Raw genomic sequence first — 24,736 nt, forward strand, 5'->3', positions numbered from 1 at the left:
CAAAACCAGCAACGAGGGGATTTATTTCATTGCAGAGCACTCTTGTTCGCGTAAGAATTCCCTCTAATAATATTTAGTCTGGCACAAGCAAGTCTGCCCCTCTAATCGACGCTTTGTCGCTCTTTTGATGCGAAGAAACTGCCTTCTCTTGAGATTAAAAAAACGCTGACCTGGATATGGGCTGCTCCTCCTCCTCTTCTTCTATATTGCAGCAACAGCAATATACATATAATACAGTCCATACAGCAGCCAGCCACGCGCTGTGACGTGACACGCATTGCCGCTTCGTACGTGTGCGTGAGAGCGTGTGTCGGTCTCTAACTCGGTGTAGGCTACTACCAGGTAGAGACAGTCTCATACAGTACACTGTAACATGATTGTTCTCGTTAAATGTTACAGAATTCTCTTGAAGACCCGCCAGCATGGTTAGTGCATTTCGTGCTGTTCAACAGTGCGGTCAGGATTGTATAAGTTCATCTTACGAATTCCGATACATATATTTCTCTAACTATCTTCATACTAAATAAAGGAAGCATTCTTCAAAAAGTGTTATTTTATGTAACCTGAGGAACTTATAAAGGTTATATTTAGCATGGCTAAAACTCTTTATCTATCGCGCTCCATGCTGGAAGGTGGAAACAGTTCTAAATACAACAAAATCTCGACGAAAGATAGAATTCGTCACACTAATCTTGATGGTAATATGTCGGTGGACGAAAACTTGATTACAAATCACAACAGAAGCATGTCCGAGGATTCTATAGATTTTGTTGGTAGAAATAAATTGACTGGCGGAAATCGTCCTAAGCATATCAGAAGCACTTCCCATGATCGAAACTATTATTCACATTACAAAAAAAACCTGACGCGAGATAAAAACTATCAAGATTACAAGAGACTCGCGTCTAAAGGTGATTATGGTGCAGATTACGACCGAAGCATATGGCAAGTTCATAAAGATTGTAACAGAAGCAAATCACAGGATTATAAGTATCATTCAGATTATGAAGATTTCAGCAGTAACATGTCGCAGAATAGCAAGTATCGCGCAGATCTTGGAGATTGCAAGGGTATGTCGCGAGATGAAAACTATCGTGCAGGTCGTACTGATTTCAACAGGAGCATGTCACAAGTTGGGAACTATCGTGCTGGTTTTGGTGATTTCAACAGAAGCATGTCACAAGATGGAAGCTATCATGCAGGTCATAGTGATTTCAAAAGAAGCATGTCACAAGATCGAAATTATCGTGCAGGTGGTAGTGATTTCGACAGAAGCATGTCGCAAGATGGAAACTATCGTGCTGGTCTTGGTGATTTCAACAGAAGCATGTCACAAGATGGAAACTATCGTGCTGGTCTTGGTGATTTCAACAGAAGTATGTCACAAGATAGAAACTATCGTGCAGGTCGTAGTGATTTCAACAGAAGCATGTCGCAAGATGGAAACTATCGTGCTGGTCTTGGTGATTTCAACAGGAGCATGTCACAAGTTGGGAACTATCGTGCTGGTTTTGGTGATTTCAACAGAAGCATGTCGCAAGATGGAAGCTATCATGCAGGTCATAGTGATTTCAAAAGAAGCATGTCACAAGATCGAAATTATCGTGCAGGTGGTAGTGATTTCAACAGAAGCATGTCACAAGATGGAAACTATCGTGCTGGTCTTGGTGATTTCAACAGAAGTATGTCACAAGATAGAAACTATCGTGCAGGTCGTAGTGATTTCAACAGAAGCATGTCGCAAGATGGAAACTATCGTGCTGGTGTTGGTGATTTCAACAGAAGCATGTCGCAAGACGGAAACTATCGTGCTCGTGGTGGTGATTTCAACAGAAGCATGTCGCAAGACGGAAACTATCGCGCTCGTGGTGGTGATTTCAACAGTAGTATGTCGCAGGATGGAAATTATCGTGCTGATCGTAGAGATTTCAACAGTACCATCTCCCAGGATTATAACTATAGCACATATCGTGAACATCTCAACAGAAGCATGTCACAGGATGCAATCTATCGCCCAGATTGTGAGTGTTTCAACGGAAGCATGTCGCAGGATGGAATCTCTTGCGCAGATCGTGGGGATTATACCAGAAGCATGTCGCCATTTCGTCTAGATTACGACAGAAATAAAAGATACTGCAAAAGAGAATATAACAGGCTCATGGCTGAAGATAGAATCCTTCGTCCAAATCGAAAAGATTACAAGACAAACATGCCGCGCAGTGCAGATCACAGCGATTACAGCAGATACATGTTGCAGGATGGAAATCATCGTACAGATCGGAGAGCTTACCACAACACGGTGTCGCAGGGTATAAACAATCACACTGATTACGACAGTCAAAGTTTGCAGCATAGTGGATTCATAAAAACTTCGCAAAATGTGAAGCGTCCTACAGATTACAACAGAAGCACATCACAAACTGTATATTACAACCCAAGTGCGCTGGAAAGTAGGAGCCGTCCTGCAAATTGTACCATTGGAATTACAAGCCAAGATATGAACCTCGTACAGGTTCCATCTGCAGAAGAATGTCTCGAGCTGGCATTCCGTAGACTGTACCCGGGAGTGAAGTGGGAGCCTACTCGTAGGCTGCATGAATTACGCATGTTGCAGCGTAAGGAGCGGTATGCTATTTGGGCCATGGACAATGTGCCAAAAAGGGGGAACTTCTCCTCACATAGAGTGGATCATCGTTAGAACTGGGGGAATGCTAAACTTACACCCGTGTTTGTAAATGTGGTGACATTTGTGCTGTTAACAAGTTGTAAGATAAATAACGAAAGTGTCATTACGTTCATTGGTATCAGGTGATGCATTTCCCGCGATTACCGGCGGCAGTCAAGTGATAGGAGGCGTGGCTGCCGCACGATTTCTTGTAGGGAGATATTACGATGAGTTGTTTGAGTTATTGTATTTCGTGCTGGAGTACTTACGAACAATCGACACGCAGAAAAGATACCATGTGAAAATATCAACAGGTGTATTTAGTGATGGTGATCATACGAAAATTGTGTTTATTGAAGTTTTAAGGGCATCGGGTCATGAAAAGATTGAAAATTCACATTTTGGTTTGTCATTTCTTTGAGTAGTGTAAATTTTCCTGCAACAAAAGTGTATTTTTATGACTAAAATATGTTGGTATCTTATCAGCTGTTGTCTAACATTACATTTTGGAAAGTGACATATTTAAATGTGTGGACACACTGTTCTCTGGAACCCTAACAACTAGAGCAACCAAACTCAGTATTAAAACAAGTTATAAAAGCTATCAGGAAGACTTTGCAATATAACTAGTATGCAGTAATGACCTTCAAATTTTTGAGGAGAAAAGATTTTCTTTTTGAGAGTCAATTTCAATAGGGTAAAATCCGCTTGCAAGACTTTATTTAGGGTAGTAGAATGAATAACTTTCACAGAAAGAATTAGTGAATCATAGAGCAATACCTCCCGTGAAAATTGTACCCAAAGTTGTGGCAGAAATTTGAATTTTTGATTGTGATTTTTTGCCATCATTATAAAATATCAAAGCCATTTCGTATTAGCAGTGCTGATGTAGTTAATTTTATTATTATTATTATTATTATTATTATTATTATTATTATTATTATTATTATTAATTATATACAGTCGTATCAGCATACACTTTATTAAAACATAACCGGTTTTCGGACACTAAGGTCCATCATCAGTGTTAAAATTTAAATATAATTTCTGCAGTACTCGACCAACAGCCTGAGCACAAGGAAAAGCCAGCCCTTCCTATGTTGATGACAACAGGACTACATTTTAACCAATTTTGACGACACACTTATGTGAAATTAAATTTAAATTTTAGCAATGATGATGGACCTTAGTGTCCGAAAACCAGTTATGTTTTAATAAAGTGTGTACTGATTCGACTGTATATAATTAATAATAATAATAATAATAATAATAATAATAATAATAATAAAATTTGCATCCCTGTTGATAAACTATGCGAGGTAGATAGTCGATATTAACCAAACAAAAATTGGCAGTCGTGGAACAAATAGTTTCTTAGATACAGTATGAAACCACAAAATGGACCTTTAATCCTGCAGGTTTCATGTCCAAGTGCCATTAATTGACAGCATTTACATGGGTTGTCATAAATTAGCATTATTTGTAGCATTACCGAAGGCTTCAGGCCTAAATAACAGCACAGCACATAGCACGGTAAGGTATTCTTTTTCACGTTGTGTGAAATGTTACAGTGTAAGTTTAGATTATTATTGTTCTCCATAAAGTATAGAGATACAAACTTGTTATACTGAATCTTTTTGCGCCATTGATTGTAGTTTCGATAAATACACAACAGTTGAATTTGATTTGTTCATTTGTACTTATGTTATTAGCCATATTCTAATTTGAGCAATCTTAAATGTCAACCGATGCTCCGAGATTCATCCTCGCTACCTTAAGCACACAAATACGCTCGTCAATCAGCCAATCTAATTGCACTAATTTCTTCCTAAGAATGTAATTTTTGAAACTAATGTTAATAATAATAATAATGTTATTTGCTTTACGTCCCACTAACTACTTTTTTACGGTCTTCGGAGACGCTGAGGTGCCGGAATTTAGTCCCGCAGGAGTTCTTTTACGTGCCAGTAAATCTACCGACACGAGGCTGTCGTATTTGAGCACCTTCAAATACCACCGGACTGAGCCAGGATCGAACCTGCCAAGTTGGGGTTAGAAGGCTAGCCCCTTAACCGGCTGAGCCACTCAGCCCGGCGAAACTTATGTTTAGGACACTTTGAAATGTGTATAATTTTACGCCTTTTTGTGTTTGCAGTCTGCGACACTCTCTTGGAGAATCAGAATCATCAGAATCATTTGCTTAGTGGTTATTTTTATGAAAGGCTTCCCCAATCTGCGAACCACTGTCTGGGAGACCTCTGCTTCACACCCCAGTCCTATTTTGAATTTAAGTGCTAGGAAAGAGATCTCGTGTTGGGATAGTTGAAAAGCTTGCTCGAAAAGATAGAGGCCCCAGTCTTACCAACTGACAATAACAGAGATGGGATCTGACTGATCTCGTAATCGCATTGTCTTCTTTACCCAGTTACCAAAATATCAGTCAGATGCATGTCTGAACGATGTAACACATGATCAGTTTCTTGTCAATAATTACATTGCTTGTATCACCAGAAACACACATTCTTCTTCGAAGGTGAGTTTCGATGAGTACTCGTACCATTTAGATTCTCATTTTCTATATCCATACAATGCGCACAGAACAACGTCTTGTAACTAACATTGTCAACTAAACGTAATTAAGCTGGACTGAGTGACTTAGACTCTAGAGTGCTTGGCTTTCCAAATTGGCAGGATTCATTCCGGATCACTCCAGTGATATTTAAATGTGCTCATAAAGGTCAGCTTCGTGTCTTGGTAGATTGACCGGTTCGTGAAAAGTCCTGCGGGGCAAAATTTCTCTACCACAATGTCTCCGAAAACCGCAAATATTATTATTATTATTATTATTATTATTATTATTATTATTATTATTATTCTGTTTTTCCACAACTTTCCAGGTTCGGTGGCGGTTGCGACCTGTGTCGGATATATATGGAATTTGCCCTGTTTTACGGACGGATACTCTTTCTGACGCCAACTCTGTGTTAATGGAAGTGTTCCCTAATGCGTGTTCCTGTGGTGGTCGGTAGTGAGGTGTGTTGTGCGAATATGGGGAGATTATGTACCGAGATAAACACAAACCTCCAGTCCCCGAGACGGAGTAATTAAATCAGGCGCTGCTAACGTCCCCGACTCGACCTGGAATCGAACCTAGGATCCTCTCGACCAAAGGTCATGGTGACCATTCAGCCAAACAGCCGAGCATGTAGTCTATTATTATTATTATTATTATTATTATTATTATTATTATGATTATTATTATTATTATTATGCTAAAAAGACCAGAAAACTGATCGCGCAAAGCTTAGAAGTTGTGCATTTCCTTCTTTGCCAGGCAGCCTTCAATTTTTCTCTCATCGTGGTTCTTCGTTCTTCTGTCCACTTAGCTCCTGTCTCCTTCCATTACAATATCTGACTCTACTTTCCACTTGTTGATTTTCGTTCTGTAGCAGGTTCGGTCAGCGATGTCGGCCACTTTGATTCCTGATTTTTCCAGGTCTTGGCTGATTTCCGTTGTCCAACTATTTGTTTTGATATTTTCTGTTGCCTCAAGTAAGATTCTTGTCAGCCCGTTTCCTGGAAGGCGTTTGATGTGTCCGTAAAATTTCAGGCGTCTTTTCCTCATTTCGGCCACAAGGTTTGAGAGCACCTCTGTTTTTGTACGAGATTGGAGTCTATATCGTTCGTCAGTCAGTTTTGGGCCGAGAATTTTTCTGATGATTTTACGTTCCTCTTTCAGAATGTCTTCGAGTACTGTTTTCCTGTGGAGATCCAGTGTTTCACTCGCGTATAGTATTTCAGGTTTGATCACAGTGTTGTAATGTCGAATTTTGGTGAAGATAAGGACATTTTTGTTGTAAATGTTGTGCGTTCGGCCGAGGGCTCTCTTCATTTTCTGGATGCGGACCTCGAGGGCCTTCTGTTCTCTTCCTGTTGGTACTATAATTTCTCCGAGATATCGGAACTCAGTTACTTTTTCGATTGTGCCAAATTTCGTGTTCAAATTCTGGAGGCTGCAGTGGTTGCACATGACCTTGGTTTTTGAGAAGGAGTTTTGTAGGCCGAATTTTTCTGAGCATTTCTTGAGGGTTTCGATTTGGCTGATTGCCTGTTGTTCATTTGTTGCGAGGATCGCGAGGTCATCTGCGAAAGCGAGACAGGAGATTTTTACATATTTTCTTGTCATACTTAATGGTTGCCAATTTCCTTGAACTTTTAGAGCTTGTTCCCATTCTCTCATGATTTTGTCCAGAGCTATGTTAAAGAGTCGTGAAGAAAGTCCATCTCCTTGTCGGACTCCGGTGTTTATCTGAAATTCTTCAGATATATTTCCCATGAATTTTACTTGGGAGGTTGTGTTGGTGAGAGTTAGTCTAATTTTTTGATTCTTGTTGTCTAGTCCGTATTCACTCAGTGTTTGGAAGAGGGATTGCCGGTCAGTGGAGTCGTATGCTTTCTGGAAGTCCAAGAAGGTGCAGATTGTGTTTTGTTTTCTTGTGTGTCGTAGTTTCAAGATGGTTTTCAGGTTGAGTATCTGTTCTGCACAGGATCTGTGGGGCCTTAAGCCCGCTTGGTATTCGCTTACGAGTGGTTCTAGTTGTTCCTGTCCTCTATGGAGGAGGGCTGCGGAGAGGATTTAGTATGCGGCATGCACCAGGGAAATTCCCCTGTAATTGTTTACATCTGTTCGGTCACCTTTTTTGTGAAGTGGAACGAGAAGGGCGTTTGTCCAATTTTCTGATAGTTTTTCCGTTGTCCGAATTTCTTGGAGAGAATTCTTTCCTAGATGTTTAAGAAGCTCTGCTACGATGCCGTCGTCTCCGGATGCGTTGTTGTTTTTCAGTCGTATGTGTCGGTGCATTTCCTCTTGTGTAGGTGGGGATGAGTCTGGGTTTGGGTTCGGGTGGGGTTTATATGGAAACCTTTCCGTTGCTTCTGGGTAGTTGAGTAGTGACTCGAAGTATCTCGCGAGTTCCTTGGTGTTATCGTTATATCTGAGTGCCAATTTTCCGTTTTGTTTCCTGAAGCAGAGGTTCTTGGGCGTGTACCCATTTAATCTGTTACGGAAGACGCTGTAAAAATCTCTGGTGTTGTAGTTGCGGAAGTCCTGTTCGGCCGACTTCAGTTGGTCCTCCAGATATTTCCTCTTGGTTTGTCTGATGAGTTTAGAGGTCTGTCTGCGGACTTCGCGGAATTTTTCTTCGTTTTCAGGTGTACGGTTGCTGATGAACTTCTGGTATGCGTTTTTTCTATTCAATATGGCGTAGTCATATTCGGTGTTCCAAAATAGGTGTCTGCTCTTTTTCTGTAGTGGGATTTGCTCTGATGCACTCTTCATAATTTTGTCGTGGAATTCGTTCCAAGTTTTGGCTGGAATTTTTTCCCACGTTCCCCTGAAATTTGATGTTTGTATTTGTGTTCGTCCAGTTTTTTGTTTGCCTTGGATTTCTGGTAGAAGCGTTTTGGGGTAAATTTCATTTTGATTCTCGTTAGATGATGGTCCGAGTCAATGTTGGCTCCTCTGCGGACTTAGACGTTGTGTACTTCTTTTTGTGCTGGGAAGGAGATGGCGACATGATCGATCTGGTATTTGCCGCAGTAGGTGTTGGGTGATTCCCATGTGAAGAGCGTATTGGGGTTTTTCCGTAGGGATGTTGACGTGATTTTTCAGGTCGTGTTGTTGACAGAGCTCGATGAGGCGTTTGCCGTTTTTGTTGGTCTTTTCGTGTGCTGAGAATCTTCCTGCGGTTTTTCTGCAGCACTTTTCTTTACCAGTTTTACCGTTGAAATCGCCGAGGAGAATGATGGTGTCTTTTTCAGGCATTTTGATGAGTGTGGTTTCAAGATTGTTCCAGAAGTTTCTGTTTGTTTCTGATCTTTGCAGTCGTTGGTGGGTGCGTGGGCATTTACGAAGGTGTAGTGGCGATTTGCACAGCGAAGTCGCAAGGTCATTAGTCTGTTGTTAATGGGTGTGATCTCTTCTACGGAGTTGACGATCTTTTTGTGTACGAAAAAGGCTATGCCTAACATTGGTGTGGCTTTTCCTACTGTTCGTGTAGTTTTGCTCTTGAAAATGCGGTAGTTACCATATTCTGATGTCTCCGACTCAGTGAGTCTGGTCTCTTGTACGGCGAGTAGCTGGATTTTTTGCTGATCTAATTATGATTTTAATCTGAGAAGTTTGCCTACTCGTAGGAGTGTGTTTATGTTCAGCGTGCCGATGTAGAAGGGCGTTTTAGTGGAAAGTTTGCCAGAGAGCTCCGACTCTCTCTTTCGTGTCAGCCCGGCTCCTCCAGAATCCGAGTGGCCGGTTGCCGTCTTCGTTTTCAGTTGACGGGTGGATTGGTTACCACCTGGAGTAATGTTGTTCTTACTTGCACGAATCATGGTGTGCTTGTTCTCAAGCGATTGGGTTGATCCCGAGGGATCGGAGTACAATCAGGTGGGTGAGTTCCTGAAGGTTTTCTGAGGCAGCCGCTCCGACTCGGAGTACAGACGCTGACCAGTTGCCGCACCAAATAGGTGAACAGACACTACTGGATTTATTATTATCCTATGCCGTTGGCCATCTAGTGGCTCTTCCGCCTTTAGGGGCAGTTTCCCACCCCAAGGGCAAGAGGGTGCCCTAAGCCTCTACCTGCTCATCCGCCCTCCGAAGAGGCCGTTGGCACTTGGTAGAGGAGGACCACTTATACCGGTGGTCACTCGGTTTGTGGACGCAGTTTAACGTCATGCCCGGGACATTATTATTATTATTATTATTATTATTATTATTATTATTATTATTATTATTATTATTATCCTATCCCATCGTCGCCATAAGACCTGCCTGTATCCGTACGACGTAAAATAGCAATAAATACATACAATCAAGGAAGTTCATATAGTAGCGAACGTACATTTCAGAAAATAATCAACATCTCTGCAACTAATCCGGGGATTTTCTTGAAATTGATCTTATATATTTATTGTTATGAACTGTTTTGTACGGTGTGAAAAATTTATTTTGTGTGATTGTGATTCGTTAGGTTTTTCAATGTTTCCCCATATATTTGTTAAAACCCACAATGTATCCAAAAGGGACCCAAAAACGGGCAATTATGTTACTCTTCCTGAAAGCACCACCATGAATGAGATTAGCGGGTACATTAGTATAGATTTGATTTTTGGAACCAGTTTTTAACTATCCCTTCAGATGTAATTAAATATGGCAATTTTAGTTCATCCTTTAGAATGATTGAAGTATATCCAAAGAATTCTTCAAAATTTTATGTGAATCATCCAATTAAGTTATGAAATATGTGATCAGAATATTAAAGCAAACGTCATCCTCATAGGCCTATATTACGCCAACTGTTCTGAGTAAAGCATGCAGCTTTTCAATAAAGTGCAAATTTCTAAAAAGAAAATACTACTGGGAATTTTCACGAAGGAATATGGCCTATCAAATGAATCTAGAAAAGCAAAAAAGTCTGTATAAAATATCTTAAGTTACTTACCGTACCTAAAGTGTCCATCCACTGACATTCATAATCCAGTCAATGCTGTTTAAGTTATTCCACGGCATTACATATGATTTAGACACGTGCATGGTGTTACTTTCAAAACTTCACATTAAAATGTCACGAGTTGTCGACACTTCCGCCACACTATATCTGCGCCTTCCTTTTCTTTCCACGAAAGTATTTATCGTTTTATAGAAATCCAATTTTTTGACAATTTCTTTCTCTATTTAGATGTTGCTAAAGCTGTCAAACAGCCTTGTTTCATTGATGAACGCAGATACGTTTTTATTTTTTTATTTTTTAATCTTCTAAAACTACACTCTCCACTTGTCGCTAAGATTAGGTACAGTCAACAAATGTCGAAGAAACAACGGAAAGTGGATAATACAATACATTAATTACGGTATGTAATTTTTAGTGTGGAATAACCTAATAGAGGAACTGATATGGTGGAAATATATTTTGCTACAAAAAAGTCGGCGGCGCCTGGCCCACCCCTGAGTGTCGAGATGTTTGGCGAAGGAAGATCGGAGAAATATGTCAATAATTTTGTTAACGTCGCACTAGCTCATGAAAGGCTTTTAGCAGCCTAAGAATGGGACACGCCTGGGATTGGAACGGTAGCATCCATGGCCTTCATTGAGGTTAGGCCGGTTTGAAAATGGGTGAACACGGAAAACCATCTCCACGACTGCCGACTCTGGGGTTCTCTCAACTACAAGTTTACAGCGAAATGACCCGAATCGCGCACCAACTCACCCGTTGATGTCAGGATTAATTCGACATAAGTAAATGGAAGATCAGCCAAAAGGCGTTAGCCCAAGGGCACAGGAGATAGACTACAGTGCGCAACAGAGTTTTGTTTTCGAGTAACTTGTGAGTGACACGTCATATTTTTTTAAATATTCCATAGATTTCTGCTAGGTTATCCGTGGTTATTCGTGCAGTCAGACCATAAACAACGGCCAATGGCAGAGTAATTTACCATTATTTATGTTGGCATGGCAGGATAAGTCATTGGCTGAAAGAACGAAAAATAATAAATCTACTGGCCAAGCTGAGTGGCTCAGACGGTAGAGCCATTGTTGGTGGGTTTCAGTCCGGTTATGTTCCAAGGTGCCAAAATACATCAGACTATTGTTATTAGATCTACCGGCACGTATAACCACTCCTGCGGGATAAAATCCATGCACCTCGGTGATTCCGAAAACCATAAAAGGTAATGGATACGAGGTAAAACCAATAATAATAATAATAGTAATAATAATAATAATAATAATAATAATAATAATCCCTGTCTCTCAGTGAAATTGAAAATTTAACATACCCCTTCTTTGTTTGATGTCCGGACTGGTGAATCTACCACCGGTTGTGCATCTTATTCGACAGTGTGTGTTACGACGTTAGTGTTCAGTATTGTCGAACTTTACTGTATTCCATGTAAGGGAAAATTATTGACCACTTCTTCATCACTTACTTGGCCATGCAGTTTGTGCTGCTTAGCTGTGAACTTCCTTTGGGAGATGGTGGGTTCGAATCCTACCGTCGGTAGCCCTGAAGATGGTTTTCAGGGGTTTCCTTTTGTCACACTAGGCAAATACTGGGATCGTACCTTTAAATAAGGCCACAGCCGCTACGTTCCAAATCCTCCCATTCCTGCGTCACCGAAAACCTTCGATGTGTTAGTACGATTTTAAATCACTAGCGTCTTCATCGCTTTGCATTCTTGGAGTTTTCCCGTAACCACAAACTGACCCACCTTCAGAACCTCCCCCATCCGTCGGGTGAATTGCTCGACACTCACAATCGCCATAGTCTAGATTAGAAAGCATTTTCATGTCTGATCATGAGAATTGAATGAATGAATGAATGAATGAATGAATGAATGAATGAATGAATGAGTGGGCGAATGGTGTGCAAGTTCGCAGAATAAACTGTCGTACACTTAATTTCAAATTGACCTAATTTTCTTCTTTTTCTTCTTGTTATCTTGGCGTGTCTATATCCTGTTAACACTTACAGTATATATCTCTCCCTCATCCTTGCAAGACACTTTTTTTTCCGCGTCAGTATAATTCCTCATACTATCTGTGTGTAAAACTTGCCTTCGTCAACGATATTTCGGCTGTCTAAACTATTCATTCTGACCTCATCTTATTATCATCGCAAATTTGAACTGCAGTAAAATATGTTCACTTTTGATGCGAACCTTCATATGCAAAATCAAAATCAAATAACAGTATATTTTAAATGTTGTTCGCTCCGTCTTTGTAGGGTGCTATACAACACATTAACATCACCTTACACATTTTCTGTACAGAGCGAGTTGTTTGCGTGGTTCTGAGTTTCTAGCTGTCATCTTTGGTGTTTTTGAACCTTACTGCTGGCAGCTCTGAATATGGTTTTCAGTCGCTTCCCATTTTTATACCAGGTAAATGCTGGGGCTGTACACTAAGTAAGGGCACGATCACTTCCTTTCCAGACCTAGCCCTGTCCTATCCCATAGTTGCTTTAAAACCTGTCTGAGTCTATGCTAAGTAAAACAAATAGCAACTTTTTTTTGTGAAGAAATATTATTTTCCCCATGTTTATTTTAAGTTGTTATAATGTGTGTATCACTTTGTGGAACTCCGCTGTGTTAGCGGTTAAAAGTGACTTTCAACCGTAAGTATACTTAAAACCAAACTTCCTGCTTCCGGTCGAAAGCTGTTGTATTGAAAATGAATCACTGAAGGACAAATAAATGAAACTGGAGTAAAAGCTCTTCTCATTCAACGTCAAAATCTTCTTAATCCCTGCTCGTCTTTTATTACTGTCTTTTAAACAGTAAACGTTGTTATTTCATTCTAACAAACAATTTGCGTTAGAAATGTAGGTAGCGAAAAGGCACTGTTAGTAGTAGTAGTAGTAGTAGTCGAATATCCAATAGCAAAGCACGTACGTATCAGCAATGTATATAGAAGAATGACAACCGGGTGAGTTGGCCGTGCGGTTAGGGGCGCGAGGCTGTAAGCTTGCATCCGGGAGATAGTGGGTTCGAATCCCACTGTCGGCAGCCGTGAGGATGGTTTTCCGTGGTTTCCCATTTTCACACCAGGCAAATGCTGGGGCTGTACCTTAATTAAGGCCACGGCCGCTTCCTTTCCACTCCTAGGCCTTTCCTATCCCATCGTCGCCATAAAACCTATCTGTGTCGATGCGACGTAAAGCCATTAGCAAAAAAAGAAGAAGAAGAAGAATGACAGTACAGTATATAAAACGGACCTCAAACCGAGAAGTCTAACAAAACAACTCGATTTGATTCGCATATTTCATCATCGGTTGTTTTTCCTTCGCACCTTTCAAATAACATACGACATAGCAATAGAACTGATAAGGTGTATAGCCTCGTATAACATTCCATTATGGTTCATTCTCTTCTTGCAATGGTTGATTTTCTAGTACCCGCTCCTTCCGAATTGCTGGTAGCTTAGACAGCAGGACAATCAGTGGTGGTGTGATGATGATGATGATGATGATGATGAAGAACGTGCTGCGGCCGTTCACCCCAGTCTAATGAATATCTCCTCATGAATTGGGTGGAATAATTTTCATATGCAACTCTTAATCTACAGTACCTCTGTGAATTTCATCGTACTTCATAAGCAGCTGTACTTTCGACCGTTGGAGACCGTATAGTTTTTTTTTTTTTTTTTTTTTTTTTTGCTAGTTGTTGTACGTCACACCGACACAGATAGGTCTTGTGGCGACGATGGGACAGGGAAGGGCTAGGAGTGGAAAGGAAGCGGCCGTGGCCTTAATTAAGGTACAGCCCCACAGAAAACCATTTTCAGGGCTGCCGACAGTGGGGTTCGAACCTACTACCTCCCGAATACTGAATACTGGCCGCACTTAAGTGACTGCAGCTATCGAGCTCGGTAGACCGTATAGTAGGAAAAGGCCTCTTCTTCCGGCAACTTTCTCAGATTATTCTCCTACCCCTTGCCTGAAATTTCCTTTACCTTTCCGATTCTTAGAGACCCAAAAGAACGAAGAAGGCAGAGACGTGAGTTTGTTGCTTACTGCAGTTGTCCTAATAAGGGTAATCCTCTAATTTTTCTACACTTTACCCCCAATAAATACTGAATTCCTGTCCTCCAGGCATCTTGGTTGACTGTCTCATCAGTTATTCACCAAAGATAACATACAGTATAAAAGGTGCGGACAAAGAGACAGGTAACGGTTTTTGTGGCAGCTCTCCCCGACTAGATATCAAGAAGCCTGTGATGCATATTTGATGTTGCGTGTCATGTATGCCTGAGACGACATGTCTCCGTTAACAGGAGGCTTTGATAACGTGCACAGTTGTTGATTGCATTCCTGGGGCAGAAACATTCTAACGACTGCTGAACAATGGTCAGGATTGTTCACCTCTAAACTTGTTACACAGTAATACCCGTCAATATGCAATCTCTTCTGAGAAATATATTATAGTAGGATAGGATAAGAGAGACTCTCCACCAAAAAATCTTTTTCAGTTTTAATGTTTCATACTTCTTCGCATAAACACAGTAGCCTATGCTGAGTGTAAGTGGTGGGAGGTGCAAACCATATTGTGCGTGTTTCATGTTTCATTTGAATGTGTCCCAAACCATAATAAAACATTTAGCTGATATTAACTTTCAAATATGATATTGAGTGTACTAAATTCCTAGTTACTCATCTAAATGCAGTGTGTGTGAATAAAATTACGCGTGGTCCGTTATTCAGTCTTTCACCTATCCATTCAATCATTCGCTGTTTGTAATATAAACCAACTGATATGTACTATGATTAAACATATTTTGTATAAACTGGCATGTAGTTTGGCAGTATCGTCAACAGGGCCTAAAGGCATTCAATAAAATAAAATAGAAAGTTTCGCTTGTGTTCTGATGCGAGCTAAGGTTTCAGATTTTTGGGGGAAGCGATGTTTCTCTTTACCTACGATTCTAATTGAAATGTATTTTGATAAAATGGTTCAACAATAAGTATATTTTAATAATGGAATGGATAGTCTTACATAATAATATTAATAAACAGGTGAACAAGGTCGCTCGCTTTCTTCAGACGAAGGGAGAACAATACTTTCAGTAAGGTATGTTCACAAATATTCTGGGACTTATTTTACATTGTATTACTTCATTTCTCAAGTGTCAATAGGTAGACGAGTTTTATTCCTCAGCACATCTATCTTATACCTTCGTAATTCAAAAGGACAAATTGGGGTAAATATTCATTTATAGGCAGAAGAGTTAAGGATTAGAATAATTTACCAAGGGAGATGTTCGATAAATTTCGAAATACTTCGAAATTATCTAAGAAGAGACTAGGTAAACAATTGATAGGCAATCTGCCACATGGGTGACTGCCCTAAATGCAGATCAACCGGTGAGCAATGCGGAAAAAGAAAGTTTCCCTTTGCCAAAATCAAATCATCATAAATTTGTCTCTCAGTCATGACCATCCATCAACGGCTGCTAATTTCAGATGACCACCAGCCATAAGACACAGCCTGCTAGGTAACATTGTCTGGCCATTCATCCATACCTTACATCACAGCCTGCACGGTTGCTAGGTAACATTGTCTGGCCATTCATCCATACCTTACATCACAGCCTGCACGGTTGCTAGGTAACATTGTCTGGCCATTCATCCATACCTTACATCACAGCCTGCACGGTTGCTAGGTAACATTGTCTGGCCATCCATCCATACCTTACATCACAGCCTGCGCGGTTGCTAGGTAACATTGTCTGGCCATTCATCCATACCTTACATCACAGCCTGCGCGGTTGCTAGGTAACATTGTCTGGCCATTCATCCATACCTTACATCACAGCCTGCGCGGTTGCTAGGTAACATTATCTGGCCATTCATCCATACCTTACATCACAGCCTGCACGGTTGCTAGGTAACATTGTCTGGCCATTCATCCATACCTTACATCACAGCCTGCACGGTTGCTAGGTAACATTGTCTGGCCATCCATCCATACCTTACATCACAGCCTGCGCGGTTGCTAGGTAACATTGTCTGGCCATTCATCCATACCTTACATCACAGCCTGCGCGGTTGCTAGGTAACATTGTCTGGCCATTCATCCATACCTTACATCACAGCCTGCGCGGTTGCTAGGTAACATTATCTGGCCATTCATCCATACCTTACATCACAGCCTGCACGGTTGCTAGGTAACATTGTCTGGCCATTCATCCATACCTTACATCACAGCCTGCACGGTTGCTAGGTAACATTGTCTGGCCATTCATCCATACCTTACATCACAGCCTGCACGGTTGCTAGGTAACATTGTCTGGCCATTCACCCATACCTTACATCACAGCCTGCACGGTTGCTAGGTAACATTGTCTGGCCATTCATCCATACCTTACATCACAGGCTGCACGGTTGCTAGGTAACATTGTCTGGCCATTCATCCATACCTTACATCACAGCCTGCACGGTTGCTAGGTAACATTGTCTGGCCATTCATCCATACCTTACATCACAGCCTACAAGGTTGCTCAAGTTACACTTCCAGCACATAACTTCCATCACGCTAACTTCCGTAATTCAAATTTTCACACCGAGCTCGATAGCTGCAGTCGCTTAAGTGCGGCCAGTATCCAGTATTCGGGAGATAGTAGGTTCGAACCCCACTGTCGGCAGCACTGAAAATGGTTTTCCGTGGTTTCCCATTTTCACACAAGCAAATGCTGGGGCTGTACCTTAATTAAGGCCACGGCCGCTTCCTTCCCACTCCTAACCCTTCCCTGTCCCATCGTCACCATAAGACCTATCTGTGTCGGTGCGACGTAAAGCAACTAGCAAAAAAAAAAGTTAAATTTTCAGATGGCCCCCAGCCATAAGACATATTTTACCTATGTCATAATAATAATAATAATAATAATAATAATAATAATAATAATAATAATAATAATAATAATAATAATAATAATAATAATAATAATATTTATTCGACCCGTTATGGATCACGTCATTTCAGCTGTTTTCCTCATTGTTCCTTTTCCAGTATTCCCGTATTTGTTTTCGGTGAGCTTTCTTTCTTTCTTTCTTTCTTTCTTTCTTTCTTTCTTTCTTTCTTCAATCCACTGCTAGCCTCTTTTGAATTTAGACGTTCGTCTGGAAACCGCGGTGTCCTCACAAGTTTATTACGAAGAGGATCACATTCCAGGATTTCGTCATGTGTGATACACGTTTCTTGTAACTAAGTCCATTTCTACTTCGGTGAACCAGGCTCCTTTGGTGTCCTTATCCAGAAAGTAGGCAAAGATTCGATTTGGACGGTCTCACTGAACTCAACCGTGTCAGATGACCATAGAAAGTGTATACTGTTGAAGGACGCTGACCGTTTATTGAGATGTCTTTGGTTAGTTGACATGCCATTCCCATCTTGTTGACCCTGTATACGAATGATTCATTTTCAGATATGATAGGCTGTCTATCCATTCGCCTAGTTGAACTTCTCTGCCTGATTTATTCTCCCGTGCTCCACCGCCATCTCCCTGGGCGCCGACTTGATGGTCGTTATGAGCTCCGTTTTCTCAAAGATGATCTGAAGACCGGCCTTTGCCGCTTGTACGTTGAGTTTGTTAATTTGTTTTGCAGCTATGCCAATGAAATTGGAAAGAATAACAAGATCATCTGCAAATGCTAGACGGTCGATTGGCACGTTTTTACTCTTACAGCCCAGTCTAACCTTGTTTACAATAATTTATTTTATTCAGTTCTTTGCGCCACCGCTAATAACGTCCTCAAGCATACAGTTGAAGGGAACAGGAGAGAGCCTATATCCCTGCCTAACCTCAGTCCTGAATTCAAAGGTGTCTGAAAGTTCTGCCCTAAATTTCAATGTGGTATCCATGAGGGTCTGCTGAATAATCGCTCTTGTTTTATTGTCCAAGCTCAATTCGGTCAAAATTTTCATTAAGACTCGATCAATAGTCTCGTAGCCCTTCTTAAAATCGACGAAGGTCGCAACGTATTTTTATTGTTGTTCTTGAGTGACCGGATGATCTGTCAGATTTCTTCCCTGGCGGATACGGGTGAGTGAGTGTTAGTGGGGGTGTTTCATTCGAAGGTGAATATTGATTTTGTAGCTTCAGAATTGAGGAAGGAATCAACGTACATTGTTAGAATCTGACAATATAGTTCTTGTCATCGTAAGGAACTTAACCATCAAGGCCTTCGATGTGCAGGCTTAGTGGGGTGTATTTTCTGAGGTTGCATTGAAAAGTTTTGTAGAAATCTCGGGTTTTGTTTTTCTTGAAATCTTGGTCAATCTGCACTTGCTGGTTTTCGTCGAAGGCACGTTTCAGGCCGCGGAAAAGGTTTAAATTTGATCTTACAAATATAATGATCCGAGTCAAGGTTAAGATTGTTCATGTTCACAACAGCAACAAATTATTATTATTATTATTATTATTATTATTATTATTATTATTATTATTATTATTATTATTATTCTACTAAGAAAGTTCGTGTTGCAATACACTTAACTCTGATCAATAATCATTTGTTGCATACTGATCATCCTAAATAGTTTACCAAACTTTTGGAGTTTGCTTTTGATTGAGAGTTAACTTGTGTGAATGCAGTAAGCCGTTCTTCATTCGCTGCTCACGGTGCAAGTTTGTGGTCTACTTTGATCAGCTTTTGAGTCATAATTATGCACACTTCTGAAATAATTTGTTACCAGTAAACACAGTCTTTCTTATCGATCTAATTTAATTTAGGATAACACAATTAGCATGCCTTTGCTGGCAAGATGTAGTGTTTACAGTGCGCTATGTCTTCTGGTATGGGCTAGAATAAAATTGTTTCTTTCATTGACCTGTCTCAATCTCTTCCTTGGCTTTGACAATATGAAAGTGGCTGAGGTATGAGTGACGCTAGTAATGCCATTCCTTATGCAGCCAGTCCCTGCTATGAATGGTGTGGAAATGTCGCTCATAGGGTCGGTTGGTGCAGGCATTTCAGTGGGCTTGGCAGACTGATGTGCAATAGCAACTTCTGGCTCGGTGAGGAAAGCAACGGGAAACTACCTCACTCCTCATTTCCCTAGTACGCCTCTTTAGTGACCCCTAGGCCATCTATGACAGCTAATGGTGAACCTGTTGAGGATCCAACCAGCCTTCGGGCTGAATACCCAACATACATACACAACCCAGTTAGCACGCACACACACACACACACACACACACACACACACACTTGAAAATAAATAACAACAGTTCGATAATTAGAGGCTATTTTCAGAAGTATTTAGTCATCGCAAAAGGTCTCCAGCTGGACAGTCTTTAACTGGAACAGGCGACCTTTACATTATCTTGATCGACAACTCTCGAACAGGCGAACTGTTGACGCTCATTTTACACCACTGCTGTTCACCTGACTCGACTCTCAGACAAGTCCGATATTTCACACAGTCACTCGACTGCGGTATATTCGGCTTGACTCCAGACGCGGCCAATAACTCGCACAGTCAACTGAACTCAATTGACTCACAATCAACGTGTCTGCTCCACGCACACAAGTACTCGACCCATATCCCTCAACAATAATACAGCATGACGAACTCTAACATCACTTCACGATTACTCTCCGCCACACTACTCCAATACACTGAACGACACAGAACTCCTCTCCAACAGTCCACCACGACGACACACTCACCACTCGCACTACAACTCCCACAACATCAACAACTGCACTACTCAGCAATCACTGACTGACTGTTTGCGTCGAGCCTGTTTTTATATTCTGGTGTTGAAGTACTGGAATCTTCGGGGTGCGTCCTGAAAAGGAATATTCTCGTTAGGAAAGCCCAGACGAAGAGCATAATACAATGGGATACAATCACCTACCTTGGCTCGCTGTTTGACTCACTCGCTCCTTGCAGGAAATGCCGAAGGGGGCTACAGAGGGCTGGCAGTCCACGAGCACGTAGCAAAATCTCCTAAAAAAACGTATTCCTGTTCAGAGGCACATAGCTTTCTTACCACCGAGAAATAAACGTTCTACTGAGAACAATGTTTTCCATCGCAGGTAATATTGTGCATGCGAAATATCCCCGTACTATTAAAAGAAGCGTTTTGACAGATAGGGCTGGAGGGAGGAACATTGCACATGCCATTGCACGGCGTTGCCACTTTCCTACACTCCTTTTTCCTTCTTTTCGCTTCCGGCTCACTTGCTCGTTCGTTCAGACCGCTCTGTTCTGTTGTACGTAACTCAGAAGTGAGAGGTTTGGCAACTCCAATCAACAGAAGCCGGTCAGCAGGCTGATCTCCATGGCAACCGCAGTGCGTCCACCCTCGTTTCCATGGTAACCATACCCACTACTCGCTTCTGTCCACCCAGGCAGGCAGTAAACGGACTTCCCTCTAAGAACTGTCTGAATGCATCGTTCAGTATTAAGACTCAACGTTATGGGATGCGTTATCAATAGATTTGTGACACAATCGTAGCCTCCATAAAATAAGCAAAATGAACGCGATTGAAATGGGTGTTGCCTAGTGATCACAATTGCCAGTACGTCCATAAAATGCAGAGTATGTTTCTTTCAATCTCTCGGTGCCCAGCTCCTTGGCTGAATTGTTAGCATATTGCTCTTCGGTTCAGAGGGCCCTGGATTCGATTCCCAGCGGGGTTGGAGATTTCAACCTTAAATGACTAATTCCACTGTCCTGGGGACTGGGTGTTTGTACCCAACATACCTGCAGTTCACACACCATATGCAACACTATCCTCCATTACAATAGCACGCAGTATCCTATACACCTCCCACCTTCGTCGGAGGGTCTGTTTTACAAGGGCTGCAACAGGCTAGAACATTTTAAACTCTCGGTCTGGCGTAGATATATGTTCAACCCTTGTCTTGTTTCTCTAGGGGTCGGGTATGAATGAAATGCATATTTCATGTAAATGTTTACGACCGGATTCCTGACGTCAACCTCATCGGAGGATTTAATGAGATTATATGAATGACTTGATACATGATAGCAGGAGAGAGAGAGAGAGAGGGTGAAACCCTGTCCCGGCACATAGCCTCTCCCCTCGAATAGCACAAAGGGGTCTGATCAAGGTTTAACGCCGCCATCCGACGGACGACTCGTCATATGTCGTCACTCCATATGAACACTGCGGAGAGGTTTCGAATTGAATCCAGGTCTTTGACACGCAATCCAGTGTTTGGAAATTGTGTACCACCACCTGTCCTATTCTGACGGCCAATATTCTGGTGGTGAAGTTTTTTCGACCTGCGGGACTCGAACCAGCTAACACGGTGTCAGACGACATAGACGTACGCCTTAACGATCATGGCCATCAGGGAGTTCTTCATTAATAAGGAAATATTACATCATTTGTACAGGTTATTTTATTCTGGAGTACCACTAACTTTGGGACTGTCGCCGTCATAACAGGTTTCCGGGAGTGGAGTGGAGTGGCTCACGTGTTCCCTGGAGTTCACGTACACGGAAAGTTTACCAACCATTAATTTAAAACGTGAACTGGCTTATCAACTAGGCGAGGGAGCTCGTTACTCTTGTTCTTATTTCAGTCGATTTAGTTCACATCTTATCTGCATCTGACTACTGCTGGGGGGTAGCGTCATTTTGTAGCCCATGATACGTTGTTGTCGCTCCCTTCCTATTCGCTGAAGGTGCCTATCGGATGAGTTACTTTATGTGCCCAGCATACACATATAGGCTACTGGAGCGATGTTCAGTGGATGGGGGCGGTAAAATTAATGCACGGCATCCCCTGCCTCTTGCAGGAGGTGACTGAAGAGGTTGGGAAGTGGGGGCGGGAGTAAACCACAGAGGCTTTCAACTTGGGAGCGTGGAATGGTGGCGACCACGGGACCTATAGCTGAGTCTCCTAACTTTCGTCTTTCCTGCCCGACCTCTCTGACTCTCTTCTGACTCAGATGTTATTTGGTTTGCTACACCTAGAGGGCCATTCATTTTATCCCCGTCGTGCATTCACTTTCTTATGTCGCTGCTTCCTTTTTTCGAAGTATCGGATGTCCTCCATTTTTCTTCTGATTAGTGCTAAGGGAGGCTGGTTTTACTTCCTGTTAAAAGCACCATCACCACCACAACAACCATCAAGCCGGGAAGGATAATTTACCCAATAATTTCAACTTAAATCATGGCTTGGAACAATTTCGATCTTCTTGGTCACATGAAAGAGAAATCATCTCGTTAAATTATAATTCAATCCCGATTAATTCTTGAAGTAGTGAAGAGAAATTGTACCAGAAGTACAGGAATTCATAAACCTACTAGTTTCGTGTCTCTCAAATGTTTACTCTCCCTAACAAAGATAGAACCTGTGCGGATTCTTGAACGCAAGAAACAGCGTCATATTTTGTATATAATCCTGTGCTATGGTCTTTGGTAATTAAAAAAAAATGCTTGTCTTCGCCTAATATACACTTCGCCACTAAACTTGCATAATTGTGTTATATTCGGGAAGTGACGAGCAGTGTTTAGGGCAGGGTGTAGCGGATGTTTTCATTTAAACTAATTCTACAAGCACAGAAGTTCACTTTTTTTTATTAGCATAGTGTGGAAATCCCCGTGTGTTAACTTCTCAAGAAGTGATAACGTGCTCCTTTCATTCGGTCATGCTGCTTTCTTCTCGGGAACTTACAATTTAGAACGATCATATTTTGTGTCAGAAAGTGTATAGCAGAAATAATCATTGCAGGGTATACATGACTCTTTTCAAATACACGTAATCAACAGAAACAAGCTTCAATGATTTCCTGCAATTATTTAACATTAAGAAAATAAATCTCCGTCGTCCATCACTTCGGTTACGTCTCAAAACTCACAAGTCACAAAACTTACGGGCTATAATTAGTAACAAATAGTATCAAAACTCACGACTCCAAACTGGTGGCTGAAGTAAACATTCTAATGAGTCTCAAAATTCACGAATCCGTACAGCAGGTGCTTGCGATGACTGCAGGCAGGATGAGGTACGCGGTGACTCACACTTCCCTTCAACCCATGTTTTTCCACCGACTTAGGGCAGTCAACCAGGTAGCAGATTGCCTATCAGTTGTTTATCTAGTCTTTTCTTCAATAATTGAAGTACCCCTGGGCCCCCTTCTTAGTCGCTTCTTATGACAGGCAAGGGATACTATGAATGTTATTCTGCCACCCCAACCCACAGGGGAAAAATAATGGTTAGTGAATGAAAGAGACCGAGGTGTATTATTATTTTAAAAATATTTTGCTGTTGTCTTAAAGCTAATATAATGCATTTTTTTTCCTTTAACATACATTTATAGTAATGACGTGTGGCTTCCGGAGAGGTCTGGTGCAGGTCTTTGACCGTAGCTAAGATGAAGGCTAATGCTGAAGACAGCACGAACACCCAGTCCCCGAGCCATAGGAATTAACTAATGAAAGTTACAATTTCCCACCCGACCGGAAACCGAACCCAGGACCTCCTGGACCCCTTGAACTAAAGGCCATCGTGCTAACCATTTATGCATGCAGCCGGACGACATAAAATTAAAGTAGGTATATTGCCCGCTGCTAGTTAAAAGAAACTGTCAGTTGGTAATACTGGGGCTTAGCTCCATTATGCGGCCAGAACGCCGCATTTACTTCAGGAAGGAATTTTATTTAGAGATTAGAGATCAAGGACCGTCTCTGTGGTGTAGTAGTTAGTGTGATTAGCTGCCACCCGCGGACGCCCGGGTTCGATTCCCAGCTCTGCCACGAAATTTGAGAAGTGGTACGAGGGCTGAAACGGGATCCACTCAGCTTCGGGAGGTCAACTGAGTAGAGGGGGGTTCGATTCCCTCCTCAGCCATCCTCGAAGTGGTTTTCAGTGGTTTCCCACTTCTCCTCCAGGCGAATGCCGGGATGGTACCTAACTTAAGGCTACGACCGCTTCCTTCCCTCTTCCTTGTCTATCCCTTCCCATCGTCTCATCCCCGACAAGGCCGCCTGGGCGAGGTACTGGCCATTCTCCCCAGTTGTATCCCCGACCCAAAGTCTCACGCTCCAGGACACTGCCCTTGAGGCGGTAGAGGCGGGGTCCCTCGCTGAGTCCGAAGGAAAAGCCAACTCTGGAGGGTAAACAGAAGACAGTTACTTCACTCATTCAGTTTCAACATTAGAAGATTTATTTAAAAAAAAAGCGTCTTTCTATTTTTCATAAGAGTTATCTATTAACTTATTTCAATCGATTGTCTACCCGACACACTTAAACCGAAAAATGTATTCATCACGCATCCGATTATTCTGCGCGATATAACTGATATATCTGAAACTCATTCTATTATTTGATTTGATTATTCACTCGATTATTTAAATAATCTAATAGAAGTTATTCGATTATTAGAAGTATTCCATTATCCCATCACTAATAGGTTGGACATTTATCCATTCAAAGAAGAACTGCCCTGCTCGTGAGTTTTGAGACTGGCCCAGGTAGAGAAACCTGTTCTTACTAATCCCCTTCCTGGAATTCGTGAGTTTTGGGACTCATGAGTTTT

At 41.6% G+C, this 24,736-nt stretch overlaps 1 protein-coding gene across 1 annotated transcript in view; it reads left to right on the plus strand.

The window, feature by feature from the left end:
* sfl (N-deacetylase and N-sulfotransferase sfl) overlaps nucleotides 1–24,736 on the plus strand; it is an 814,105-nt gene that overhangs the window by 384,144 nt on the left and 405,225 nt on the right. The window lies entirely within an intron of this gene.

The sequence above is a fragment of the Anabrus simplex genome, chromosome 1, assembly GCF_040414725.1.
Source record: "Anabrus simplex isolate iqAnaSimp1 chromosome 1, ASM4041472v1, whole genome shotgun sequence".
Taxonomy (NCBI): domain Eukaryota; kingdom Metazoa; phylum Arthropoda; class Insecta; order Orthoptera; family Tettigoniidae; genus Anabrus; species Anabrus simplex.